This window comes from Meriones unguiculatus, chromosome 3, assembly GCF_030254825.1.
Source record: "Meriones unguiculatus strain TT.TT164.6M chromosome 3, Bangor_MerUng_6.1, whole genome shotgun sequence".
In the NCBI taxonomy this organism is placed as follows: domain Eukaryota; kingdom Metazoa; phylum Chordata; class Mammalia; order Rodentia; family Muridae; genus Meriones; species Meriones unguiculatus.
Window position 1 is genome coordinate 146,561,806 of NC_083351.1, and position 10,059 is coordinate 146,571,864.

Sequence of the window (10,059 nt, forward strand, 5' to 3'; positions counted from 1 at the left end):
TGCAAATGAGATAAAGAGTTTGTATGATACTTAAATGGAAGATAGCAAGTTGTAGGCTTTGAGAACGAGATGCCAGAAAATGAAAGCATGAAAGAAAAGTAGAAGTCAAGGGGACAAATCTATCAATAAGTTTGAGAGACAAGTCTAATGAAAAAAGTGGAGCTCCAAGAGGGAAGCTGGGAATCAAAGATATGATATATATGAATTAGAATATATATATCTAATATGCAGGATAGGTGAAATGTGACCCCAAAAGTGACTCACAGGTTGTGAATCACTGCCATAGTCCATCTGAAGGTTGAAAGCTACACTTACCTGTGGGCAGTAAGTATAATTACTTAGAATGCGGATAGAAACTATGCTTAAGCCAGGCTTGGTGGCACAGTCCTTTAGTCCCAGCACTCAGGTGACAGAGGCAGCCGGGTCTCTGTAAATTCAAGGCCAGCCTGGTTTACAAAGTGAGTTCCAGGATAGACAGAAAGGGCTGTTACACAGAGAAACCTTGTCTTGAAAACAAAACAAAACAAAACAAAACAAAACAAACAAACAAACAAACAAAAAAAACCCAAAGAAAAGAAATTGCACTGGTTTGGAAAAGTGGTAAGAGCAGGTTCCCCTCTAGGGTCCACGATTTCCACAGCCCCAGGTGGCAAATTTTCCACTATCAGGCCTAAATTAGCCTCTACTTAGTTGTCTGTGAATCTAATTAGATAACCTGTTGGTTAGCCCAAGGCAGAACTGCAGTAGTGGCACTTTTTCCTTTTTATTTAGTCCAAGACCAAAGTTCAGAACATAATGCCGTCTACAGTTAAGGCAGAGCTTCCCATCTCAAATAACTTGGGTATTCACCCAGATGCACGCCTCCTACGGGGTTCTAGACCCTGTCAGCAGGGGCAATCAATTTAAACCATCGTACACTTCCCCGTATCGGCCTTAACCAACTGCTTAGTCCCGGGCACCACATGCGATTCATTCGCTCATTCTAGATAGTGCAAGTGCCCGCTTCCTTTGTCCACACGCTCTCTGGGCCTGCACTCACCGGGCCCATGGAAACTGCCAAGTCCTACTGTAATGTCGCCTCTACTTCCACTTTCTCATTTAACCTCCTTCAGCCTGTCACACATGTTTTACGACCTCTCTTTGACAAAAGCTTTGTAAGGTGTTGACTCAAGGCCAATCTCGTGTTTCCTCCGGGATGGTCTACAAAATGCTACTAATTAGTCATCTTCTTTTTTTAAGATTTATTTTTTTACCTGTGTGTGTACACACATGTGGATGCGTGGGTGTCTATGGCTGAGACATAGGGGGTCTTCTCTTTTGCCTTCCTCCCTAGATGCAGCCACTGCTACAAACTGGCTGTGTGTGTCTGGGTCTCTCTCTAAAGTTTTTCTCCATCTGATAGGTGGACATTTTTGCAGTGAGGCTTGTGATTTGTACGTGTTAATAAGGTTGAACACACTCTCGTGCTTGTGAGTCATTCCCATTGCTTTTCTGTTAAGCACATAGCCACGCCCTTGGACCACTGTCTTGGCTGGAGTCTGTGTCATTGAATGCTGAGCACACAGGTAATAAATGACTGCCGATTGTGAGGCGGCGTTATCCCACTGGTCCTGAAGCTGTAGCTGAGCTTTGATTGGAACTTTCGGAAGTCGCCTGCTTATGCTGTTTGTGTTCTTTACTAGCCTACTAACCCCGTGAGTCACAAAAGGAAGTGTCTGTTGGCCAGTTGATTGCTTCTATAGCAATTCAGCACATATAATCTTAATTATCATTACAACTATATGTGCATATGTACATACAAATATATATTGATATATTCAGAAGTCACGTATATCTGATGTCACCCAAGTAGTAAACTTCTTCTAGATAAGTTGCAAACAATTTGGAGGTCAGGCTTTGTAAAGTTGGCATAATATGTAAACTCTAACGCACAATTTCCAAGCAAAGATGGTTATACATTTTGCAGCTCACAGTTCCATCTCATGGAAGTATTATAGGAAGATGGCTGATCCCTATAGAAGCTTCCTGTATATTGGTGGTTTCAGCAAGAATGGTCCCAAGCTTTACTATAGAGGGTTCTTTTGCTATATATGCATTATTTGTAGTGTTTGGATTTAAAAATAAAGTGTGTACCTTAAAATTTAATTATGTGTGTGTGTTTGTAAGTATGTACATATGTATGTATACCACATGCATGTAGTGAAGGCCCTGCAGAGGTAAAAATGGGCATTGGATTCTCTGGAACTGGAGTTGGAGACAGCTGTGAGCCACCTGATCTGAGTGCTGAGAACCAAGCCCAGGTCCTGTGCAAGAGCAGCAAGTGTCTTAACTGATGAGCCATCACTCCATCCCTCTAAGATATGCACCTTTAAAAGAGTAAGGATGTTCTCTTCTCCATCAGTTCAAAATGTTTCTTAAACAGTTACTATAGGCGGGGAAAGTATCTCAGTTGATAAAGTGCTTGCCTTGCACTGTAAACAGGTGACTCACTTCTGTAATCCCAGCACTCGGGACCTGGAAAGAGGTGTCAGGAGTTTGAAGTCATCCACTGCATCAAGGCATTAAGTAAAATTAAAAAAGACGCAGATCACAGCACCAAATCCTCTGCGGAGACATTACAGCTCTCGGTTTAGGTTTTAATGGGACTCCCAAGTGTGTGAATGAGAGGGTCTCTGACTCCTGTGCTTTCTTTTGGGGACTTTTCTTTCTGTTTGTTTGCCTTGTTCAACTTTGATGTGATGATTTTTGGCTTATCTTTCTGTATTTTATTTTCTTATCTTTTGTTGTTATCTTTTAGAAGCCTGCTCTTTTCCAACAAGAGAAAGACAGGAAATTAACCTAAATGAGAAACAAGGTGAGGAAGAACTGAGGGAGGGGAAACTATAATCAGGATACATTGTATGAGGGAAAAAAATCTATTTTCATTAAAAGGGTGGAATAGTTACAGACAACTGTAAGATATAACTCTGAAAAGCCTAGAATTAAATGGTTTTGCCCTGCTTAAATTTTATATGCAAGTACATGCCAATTTCATAGTAAACGAATACATTTACTTAGGAAACATAATTAGGTAGAAAAAGCAGAATCAAAAGCAATATTTATAGCAATAGCATTTATTAAGGTTATGTACATGCACACAGAAAGGATAAACACTTCAATGTTAGCCAGTGTTAATGTTAAGTCATGAGTCTTCGGTATTTCTCCTTGCTCTTTGACTGTCCATATCTTATCCTAATATATTTTTGTTGTATTTCATATATTCTATTCCCCATAAAACAAAACAAGATTTTGTTTAATGGCAAACACCTTTGCTTTTTGTTTTTTTAAGCAATGTTTATGAATAAGAGTGTTTTGCCTACGTGTATGTCAGCGCATCAGATGCATTTTGTGTCTGTGAGGGCCAGAAGAGGGCATCGGCTTCCCTTGAACTGGAGTTGCAGATGGTTATGAGCCACTACATAGGCGCTGGGAATCAAACCTGGTTCTTCTGGAAGAGTAATCCTCTCAGCCATCCTTCCAGCCCAGCACTTTAAAATAATGTTCTTTTCGCTAATACAAAGGAAATTTGCTGGCCAAAGACCGTGCGGTTCCACTGAGATATGAATTTGTTCTGGCAGGATGAATACCCAACAACCGACCAGGCATGTTTTCAATCTTGCACGATCTCTGTATTTAATTGCAGGCCTGAGTTTGTTTCTCACTGTGCGGCAGTACTCAAGGCGTTGTTACCGTGTAGAGCCAGAGCAGCGGGGAGGAATCCACTACCTCAAACAGCAGTCACCTGCTTATCAAGGATGCGGTTTCTAACCACAGACTTCAGAAAGCTGCTCTGAAGCCTAAGCTGAGATCTTCCTGAGCTCTGGGCTCCTCCTTCTTTCTGTAAAACAGGGTGACACCTCCCTGACTATTATAATGACTGTCTCTGGAAAGTTAATGAAAAAAGCATAAAACTACACTGAAGGCTTGAAAAGTTACACAAAACAGGTTGATAATATGATGATGTAGTCCACAGAGACTGAGATGGAAAGACAGGCAACCCTAAGCCCGATGAAGTGTCTCACACCTACGCTCCTAGCACACAGGAGGCTGGGGCAGGAGACTGGGTTAAAAGCCAGCGTGGCTAGACAGTAAAACCCTGTCTCAAAATGAGACGGCTAGCGGGATGAGAATAATCCTCTAATCTTCCCCCTGAATCATCACTCTGAGAAGTCAAAAGTGTCATGGGAACTATTAAGAAAATCATCATCATCATCCCAGGATCATAAGCAAGCTGTAATTCCCTTGAAAACTTACTACAGAGCTGACACAACACTGTTGGTCTCTATGCCTCTCAAAAGCACAGAGTTTGCCAAATCGCTAATCCAGTTGTTATCACTGTAGGAAGAAACCCTCAATACTTTCTTGGGAAGAAACAGTTTTACCAAGGAAATCATTATTATCAAGATCGTTATCACAATCTTTACAGTCCACAGATAATGCATCCACAAAGTAGAGATTTCAGTCAAGAGTGAAATTAACAAAACCATCAAACAGTCTATTTTCCTGTGATCCCTTTAAGGCAGCATATATAATAGAAACAAACTTATACAACTATTAAATATCAGAGAAAGTAATAATATATTTTAATGTTTAGTACATTTATTATATAAGTACATGTTAGTCATTCTTCTGTTACTATAACAAATACTACCTGAGTTAATCAAGTTATAGGAGGAGAAAGGTTTTACTTTGGCTCATGGCTCTAGTTCATGACCAGGTTGAGCCATTGCTTTTAGGTCTCTGGTGAGAGCAATACCAGAGAGCTTTTTTATGGCAAAGCAAAATTATTTACCTCAGGCCAAGAATCAAAGAAAAGGAAGAGGTCAGAATCGACAATCTCCTTCATGAACACTCCAATGACCTAAAACCTCCTCACTAGATTCCATCTCCCAATTGTTCCACTATCTCCTAACAGTCCCACACCAGGACTCAGTCCTTTAACACACAAGCCTTTAGAAGCATTCAAGATCCAAACTATAGCATATAAATTATGGCCCTGGAGCATTGCAAGATCTTACATCACCAAAAATGTTTTCTTCAAGCTGTGCTCAGTGGCACACACCTGTAATCCCAGCACTTGGGGAGGCAGAGGCAGCTAGATCTCTGAGTTCGAGGCTTGGTCTACAAAGCAAGTCCAGGACAGCCAAGGCTGCACAGAGAAACTTGTCTAAAAAAAAAAATTTTTTTTCTTCAAAATCAGTATGCTTTCCTACCACAAAAAAAAACCTGGAGACTATCTCTCTTCTCCACCTCCACAAACAAAAAAGAATTCAGAACCTCGACTGTTTGATCCTTGGCTTCCACAGTCATGTGACCCCACTTTTATTGCTTACAAACAACATGGTCTATTGTGTTATTCTGTTATATAGTAGCAGCCGGAAACACAGAGCCAAGGCCTGAGCACCCACTTCCTGTCACACATATCTATGTTCACAGGCAAATGGCCCATTGTCTCAATATTCTGTAAGCTTCAGAGGAGTGGGGAGTTTACTTTCTCTTCCTTCCTTTATTACTCTTTCATTTTATGGTACAATAAAGGTAAGTCAACACTTTAGTCAAATACTCACAATTCAGCACACGGAGACCCCTGGACACTAATTGCACAGACTGTCAGTCACAGTAAGTGGCCGACAACTTGGTGTAACAGTTTGCCCTGCTTTGTGCTACTATGGCTTATCCCCAAATGATCACATTAAAAATGCTCGTAATTTTGTTGGAAATAACCTGCAAACGCTATACAATCCAGTCTGTGCCTCATTAACTTTTTTCTTTCTTCTTGGCTTTCACTGACTGCTATCTCAAAGCAACACTGCAAAGTTTGCTGAGAAATGAAGGGGAGAGAGGAGAGAGGGAGGGGTGAAATATTGAAGGCCAGTGAGTTAGTACAGAAGGAAACACATCTCCTTTTAAGCCTGACCACCTAACCTCAATCTTCAGGACCCACATAAAGGTGGAAAGAGAGAACAAAGTCCACACACACATTAATACCATACCACACACACATTAATAACAACGAGCTTTTTAAAGACAGAAAGTGAAGCCAAATCTGACAGTGTGGTGTGTACATAGGCCAGTACTGTTCAAGTTGCAAGAATCACAAAAATCACCCCAAATCGCAAGATCTGTAACACAATAGAGAAAACGAACTTTTTGGAAGAGGAAAAAGCATAAACCAAAACCAAAACAACAAACAAACAAAAAACAAAAACAAAAAAGGTAACTAATGAAGAAAAGGTCAAGTGTCTCTCCCTCCCTTTCCTCCTCCACTGCTCTCTGTCTCTGTCTGTCTGTCTCTCTCACTCTCTCTAGTGTGTGGTGTGTGTTGTATGTGTTTGTGTACAATTTTGAATCAAGGGCTCACTATGAGGCCCAGGCTGGCTGTGAGTTTGTGGTAATCTTTCTGCATCAGCCTCCTGGGTGCTGGGATTACAGGCACAAACCACTATCCTGGGCTTCCATTTCAGGAACTGAGTTGTGTACTTTTAAATTTCTTATAAGGAAGCACTAACCCCTAGGACCCATGAATTTGGATTGGAGGCAGAGCCTTTGAGACTGTGATTAGTTAAAAAGTGGACAAATCGGCTCGTTCCAATCTCATGGGTGTCCTTGTAAAATGAAGCAAAGACAACACAGACAAAGGAGGGAGGTACATGAAAGGAATGACCACGTGAGGAAATAGCTACAAGATGCCTACCTGCCAATCAAAGGCAGCGGTTTCAGAAAAAACTCAAACTGCAGACGCCTTCATCTTGGACCTCCAGCCTCCAGAACCATGAGACATGTGTTCTGTTGTGTCGGCTGCCCAGCCTATGGACCTAACTGTCTCGCATCTTCCCTTGGACCTGAGGTCACCTGAGCATTATTTACAATGCCCACAAGCATGCAAACAGTAGCTACCTTGCATTGTCTAGAACACACACAAAATATCTACCTGTTCAACACAGACACAGTTTTTGAACGCTTTTGCTCTGCAGCTGGTTGGCTCTGGCTGCCTTTTGCTGTGGTCCCTTCAAGTAGACTGATACGGTCAGATGTAGGACAGTGGGCATTGATGTCCCCTCCTCTGCATCAGAGTCTGGAGAACTTACCGTCAATGCATAAGTCATTGATACAGTGGTCCGCGTGTGTGAGCCCCCTTTTCCCCAGACTTTAGAACAAGCATCAGTGAGCTCCCATTTTTATGTCTTTATAACAGTGGCTCTAAACCCTCCTAAATGCTGCAACCCTTTAATACAGTTCCTCATGTTGTGGTGATCCCAATTGCAACATTATTTTTGCTGCAAATTCTTAACTATAATTTTACACTGTTATGGATCGTAATGTAAATATCTGATATGCAAGCTATGTGATCGTCAAATCCTGTGAAAGGGTCATTTGACCCCCCAGGGGTTGCGACCTGCAAGTTGAGAACTGCTGTTCTATTACTTGTACAGTGCCCAGCCCATAATAAGCCACCAACTTTTTCTCTTGACTTTTGTTGTTTTATTTTGCTGCACAAATACTACATGTGAGTAAGTAAAATATACATCTATACGCAGAGCTCCTTTGAAGGTTGTGTTTGGATGATTATGACCCTTCTGTGGGTGTGAATCACATGGTTATTGCTCACCGTCTTCCCTAGAGTAAGATGATCCTGAGAAAGCTCAGAGTGCTTTACAAAGAGATTTTGTTAAATTTATAAGTTGATTTTAGAAGAACTGACGTGTTAACATATCAGTGTTTATCATCCAACAAGAGACATATTCTTGGTAAAAACCTGCTTTATATTTTTTGTAATTTTCATTAAATGTACTTTATATATTAAATTTTCATTTTTATAAGATATGCTATCACATTATCTAATGGGTCTTTAAAAAGTTACAAATTTATATTTTATTTTTTGAACTATCATCTTGCTAACCTTATCACTTTTTATGGTTTTGAAATTAATCTATTAGAGAACTTAGGACCTACAATCATATTTTCCTTTGATAAATAACTTCAAAACTTAATCTCACACCCAAGCGTGGTGGCACTTACTATTGACTTCAGCACTCAGGAGACAGAGGCAGGCAGGTCTCAGAGTTACAGTCCAGCCTAGTTTGCACTCCACATAGTGACATAGTGAGTCCCAGACCAGCCAAGACTACATAGTGAGACTCTGTTTCAAAAGTTAAAAAGAAAAAAAGAAATCTTAATCTTTATTCTTTTCCTTGTTTTGTTGTATTGGATGGGACAATATTAAACAGTAAATATTATATCCAGAACTATTTCAGTATCTAGAATTTTTCTTATTATTGCCTATTAATTTCATATACATTTTCTATTGCACTGAGTTTCTTTACTCACCATTTTATCAAAGATAAATAAGGCACTTTCTTATTGACTGCATAGACATTGCCAAAGCTCAAGCTGACTCACTCTTTAACACTTGGAAACTGTCAGGTATAGTAACGAACATTTTACTCCAAAGGATAGGATTCCCAAATTATCGTCATTCAAATTCGTGGCAGAGGTTGTATGTCAATTTCCCCATGTGCGACCTTTGTGCTCTACTAGAATTGTTTTGTGATCAACATCTGTGAATGCTCCCAGAGAGAGGAAAGGGAGCATTTCCTAATGGTTGTAGGTGCAGGAGGCAAAGATGCGGTAGGTTAAGCACATTTAAGCTCTGACGCTCCGTGCTCACCTTCCTCTGTTCAGTGGCTGAGTTAGCAATGACACTGTTGAGTGAGAAGTGGCCTCACACATCAGCTGATAATAGAATAGGTAGCTTAGAGGATGTATAAAGAGAAACACCAAAATATAAAAAGCCAGTAACTGGGCATATGTCTTAAAGCTTTGTTTAATAACATTTAATTTTCTAATATAGAATAAATTACTAATATCTGAAAACATGAAACCATAATAAAAAATAATAAGAATGATCATTGGCCGTTTTTAAACATACAAAAATAAAATGCGGTAGTAGTTAAAAAGAGTTATTTGTTTAAGGCCTAACTGAAACACATATGCTTGTGGCACACAGTTAAAGACGTAAGGCTGGGAGATGGCACAGCAAGTTGAAGAGATTGCGTACAAAAGTGAGGACCACACCCCCCTCCACAACACACACACATACAGGCACACACACATATACAAACACATACACACCACACACACACACACTTACACGCAGGCACACACACACATATACAAACACACAAAGATGTTGTAGTAAGATTCTGGCCCTCACTGTAAAGAGGTGCTTCCCTGCTGAGTCTCTTCCTCCCCACAGACCACTGTCTTCACCTCTGACTGGAGGATCAGGTTGTCATAAAAGTACTTATATAACCACCGAACGCTTGAATGCTTCCAACTGAAATTTATGTGTTCACACTTAATCTCCTGTTACCGTTCATGTGAATTTGATGCCCAATCTTCAAATATCATAAAGAGAAAGAGAAATTAATATTTAATATTTCTTTAGGAAAAATATGCACCAGTCATGGTTATTGCATTTGACTTCTAAAAGCAATTTTAAAATTCATACACACACAAAAAAAACAGTCATATTTAGAAGGCTATACAATTAAGATTAGCAAGGTTATGATGTGAGACCTTTATTTGTTGCTCTTTTTAACTGAACTTCACAAATCTGAATCAAAAATGCAGAGACTCTAGAGATTCAATTATCAGCTCTTACTAAAGGGTCTCTATCGTGGGAACTGCCACAAAAGCAGGCACATTTGTAAATAAAAACACATGTCAGCACAGACTTAAAAGTAAATGGAACCACTGGCTTCTTACCTGTGCTTGTTTAAATGAGATATCTGTCTTTCTGCAGTGCCAATCAGTGGTGCATCCAAAACACATGCAGATATATGGTTACTCTTGGCATTGTCAAAATCCAGATAAAAGTTTTCTTAAGTACTAAATATGACGTTGTTTTTTTCCCCTCTCCTTAAGCAGCACAAATGGCTCGTTTATTAATTATTTCCTCAGAAAGAAAGTTCCGTGGCATCGGCAGGGGAGGATGTTCGTGGCTCAGTCCTGGATTTG

At 40.1% G+C, this 10,059-nt stretch overlaps 1 protein-coding gene across 1 annotated transcript in view; it reads right to left on the reverse strand.

Moving 5' to 3' along the window:
• Cnga1 (cyclic nucleotide gated channel subunit alpha 1) overlaps nt 1-10,059 on the reverse strand; it is a 38,626-nt gene extending 28,567 nt beyond the window's left edge. The window contains exon 1 of the mRNA XM_060378724.1: nt 9,808-10,059. The gene's annotated coding sequence lies outside the window, so the exon portion shown is untranslated. The remainder of the gene's footprint in view (nt 1-9,807) is intronic.